We start from the raw sequence: 4,177 nt of genomic DNA on the forward strand, positions 1-4,177 counted from the left end.
CACGCCCTAAACCCAACAGGAAGTTGGCCATTTTGAATTTGCTGTAAATTTTTCAAACTTAATCGCTCCTCGGGAAATGAATTGCCTTTTTGGCGGCCTTATCATATTCCAAAACGCGTGAAATTTGGCATGCACATCAGGACTGGCAAAAAATTTGATATTTATGGGAGTTGCGCATGTGTGTGGCAAAATGGCTCTATAGCGCCACCTGCAAAATTGAAAAGTGGTCATTAGGCTAACTTCCACAATGTTTCATTTACAGCTACAATATTTGGTGGGCATATGCACCACATCAGGACACACCAAAAAGTCAATGACAGCCACGCCCTAAACCCAACAGGAAGTCGGCCATCTTGAATTTGCTGTAAATTTGTCAAAATTAATTTCTCCCGGCAAATGAATTGCCTTTTTGGGGGCCTTATCATGAACCAAACGCGTGAAATTTGGCGTGCACATCAGGACTGGCGAAAAATTTGATATTTTATGGGAGTTGCGCATATGTGTGGAAAAATGGCTCTATAGCGCCACCTGCAAAATTGAAAAAGTGGTCATTAGGCCAACTTCCACAATGTTTTATTTACAGCTACAATATTTGGTGGGCATATGCACCACATCAGGACACACCAAAAAGTCAATCACAGCCACACCCTAAACCCAACAGGAAGTCGGCCATCTTGAATTTGCTGTACATTTGTCAAAATTTAAAGCTCCCAGTGGATAAGTCTGAGAGAACTGAAATTTGGCCAGTACATGCACCAGACCTTTCTGATGAAAAGTTATCAAAAAACTCAACCAGAAGCCAAAAGGTGTGGCCATGGCAGAGCCTCAAACAACTGATCCTTCGCCATGAAACAGGAAGTGGTGTCTAATTCTTCTCAACATGCTCCAATCTGCCTGAAACTTTACATGTATGATGACAGTCCTGTCCTGATGTCATCCACATAGGGATATTCATTGACAGTCATAGCGCCACCTTGTGGTTTCAGGAAATAGACATCTTTTACACTTTCATGCCCTATTGTTACCCGGTTGATCATATTCACTTCAAATGCAGTGACAACAGCCTAAACACATTGATGATGCATCCCAGTGAAAATGGTGACTTGTCATCAAAGGGCGTGTCTGTGGCGGCCAAACCAATTTCGATGTTTCGCCATGAAAATTTAACGATTCATACCTCAGCTGAACAAGATCCTATCTGCCCCAAACTTCACATGATGGACACCAGGTCCAGTCTGAACACATCCACACTCATAAATTCTGAAAAAGTCATAGCGCAGTTTATGACTTCATAGTAAGTTTAAGGCCTTATATTTTCAGGTACAATGGCCCCAAACGTGGTGATATCATGCTGGAAATTGGTCAGTCGAGTCTTCACCTCTTGACAATCCCACATTGTCAAGGGTGTGACATTTCATGCAACGCTGTTGCCGTAGCAACCAAATATCGCCATGCAAAACAAAGTGCTATTTGACAGGTTAGAAATACTCCAATGCTCACTAAAATTACCACACACATCACCATCGACCCAAGCAACGACACCGTATGCATCTCGGCACTGCACATGCTTTAGCGCCCCCTACAGTATTTTTAACAAACAGCCCCCCCAGCACATTTCACCTACATCCATGAAATTTGGGAGGCTTATAGAGCACATCAGGACGCACAAAAAAGCCTCTTGGAGCCATGTCCTAAACCCAACAGGAAGTCGGCCATCTTGGATTAATTGTGAGATTTTTGATGATTTTTCTCATTTTTGAGAGTTAATACCTCCTAGGGGATAATTCCAGGAGACCTGAAATTTTGTCAGTCCACACAGCAGGACTTGGTGATGAAAAGTTATCAAAAGTTTAACCAGAAGCCAAATGGCGTGGCCATGGCGACCATCAGCGTTTTGATGCTTCGCCATGAAACATCAACTGCTGTATAACTCTCCTCTGCATGCTCCAATCTGCCTCAAACTTTCCATGTGTGATCACAATCCAATCCTGATCACATCTACAGGCCAACAGACACTCTCAGTCGCAGCGCCACCTGTTGGAGGGACAGTAAATGCTGTATAACTGGCCTCTACATGATCAAATCAGCCTGAAACTTTTCATGAGTGATCAGAGTCCAACCCTCATCACATCCACTGTGTGAAATACACTCTGAGTTACGGCGCCACCTGGTGGATAGACAGGAAATGCTCTATAACTGCTCTGAACATGCTACAGTCTGGCTGAAATTTTACATGTATGATTGGACTCTGGTCCAGATGCGATTCAGAGGCCGACATACACTCTCAGTCACAGCGCCACCTGGTGGACGTGCGTGGATTCACCGACCAGCGTGGATGCGAGGACCCATCCATCGCTGCTTGCAGCTTTAATTCAGATATGTTTTTATTTCTTACTGTTTTATATGTTGAACCTAAGTGCAAACTTTCAGTAGTTAAATAGGAACTGGTCCTATAAATAAAGCTTGTTTAAGTGCATACTCCAGCTCTTTTCACTTACACTTAGCACAATACCATTGTTTCACCTTTCTTTTTACCTTTGCACATTCATAGTGGAAATGTTTATTGCACTTTGCACAGGTAATGATCTTTCCAAATTCTGGTCTTTCACAGTGAGGGCAGACCGTCGGTGCTTGTTGTTGCTGGTCCATGCTGCGTGTTAACAGCTCAGGCAGAATATTTTAAAGTTTAAAGAACTGTTCAGCAATAGGGAGGGCTGTGGAAAGGAATGGATCATCTCTGGCAACACGAGTGATGATTAGATCTTGCTGTGTCCACATCACAAAGTCGCAGTACTGTACCTCAAATACAAACATGTGAAGTTGTACTTGATTGTAGTACTTGTGGTTCTTTTTGAGACAGAATGATTGGTCTAAGCAAAAATCTTTGGGCACTTGATCTCTACAGTTCCTCTACCGCAGCAACCACAGTTCACCACTCCATCTGGTGATGCTCCAAGATGTGGATGGTCTGGATGGACAACTAGACCACAGAGTTCAACATTAAAGTTGTGATGATGTGCTTTCATTGCCTCAGCATAACATTTTCTTGCAGTACATTCATTGTTTCTTCCCCACTTTATTGCATTTACATGAGATAAGTCTTTGTTGTCATATTGCATCATCTGTTTGAGTAAGTTGGTTTTAGCTGTTTCAGTTTTAACAGTACAAACACAATATAGGGTGGTGCTAGTAATTCGTCCTAATCTGTGCGTTTGCCAAGCCTGTGATTGGGCTTGTTTTTTAGTAATTGATTCAAGGTTTGCACACTTTACCTGTGTTATCTCCCTTCAAAGCCTGGAAAAGATAGCCTCACTTTTTTCTAGTAATTCAGTTGAGGAGAGGCCTCTCAGATTTGCATCATACAGAGCTGCAAGTGGCTCCAATGGGTCTTCATTCTCTTTGTCTGAATCTGATGCGGTGTCTGTGTCACTGCAGTCCAGGCTAGTGAGAACAGCTGTCTTGGGGTCCAGAAGTTTCAGCTTCTTCATGTCTTCATCTGTCACCTCTGAAATCACACAGAAGAGAAGGTACACCCCAATGAAACCAAATGTTATGAGAGGAGTACTACCATATCAATAATACACTATTATTTTACAATTTTGATAATAGAAATTTGATATTTTTAACAACTATTTGAAGCCCTTATGAAAGTTCTTACTCCTGGTGATGGCTGCACTAATTTATGGCGATGATAAACTTCATACCTTTGACATTGTTGTTGATCTCGTGGTGTTTTCTTCTCACAGGTAGCAGTAAGCCGGTGTGCATCCACTTAGGTCTTTTGACACAGATTTCACTCAGTCTGGCTGCCTTTACCTCTTTTCTGGAGGCCAGAAGCCATTGGTTGGTCCCTGATGTACAAGCCACTTCAGTCTTTCCATATCTGACCCACAACTCAACCTTAAGCATTAGAGCTGCTGCGTGCCTACAGCATGACCCCAAACTGAGGAAGAAGAAACACAGGAAAAAATTTCACACAAATTGATTAGAACAATAATAAAGAGAGAAAGCATTATGCCACTTTGCACCACTGTAGCAATGATCATAAAAATGTTTTCAATAATGAAAGAGACTGAGTAACAGAGGTGGGTGAGTAGTAAAAATATTGACTTCAGTAAGAGTAGTGGTACTTTGAAATTATTTTACTGAAGTAGAAGTAAACAGTAGCAACCTAAAA

At 42.1% G+C, this 4,177-nt stretch overlaps 1 long non-coding RNA gene across 1 annotated transcript; it reads right to left on the minus strand.

The window, feature by feature from the left end:
* Positions 1–2,692: 2,692 nt before the first annotated feature.
* LOC127535429 (uncharacterized) lies at positions 2,693–3,939 on the minus strand. Its single transcript, XR_007944279.1, has 3 exons — positions 3,705–3,939; positions 3,273–3,505; positions 2,693–2,980 (listed from the first exon to the last, which is right to left on the minus strand). It is a non-coding gene; the product is annotated as an uncharacterized LOC127535429 (long non-coding RNA).
* Between the last annotated feature and the right edge of the window lie 238 nt (positions 3,940–4,177).

The sequence above is a fragment of the Acanthochromis polyacanthus genome, chromosome 9 (assembly GCF_021347895.1).
Source record: "Acanthochromis polyacanthus isolate Apoly-LR-REF ecotype Palm Island chromosome 9, KAUST_Apoly_ChrSc, whole genome shotgun sequence".
Classification (NCBI taxonomy): domain Eukaryota; kingdom Metazoa; phylum Chordata; class Actinopteri; family Pomacentridae; genus Acanthochromis; species Acanthochromis polyacanthus.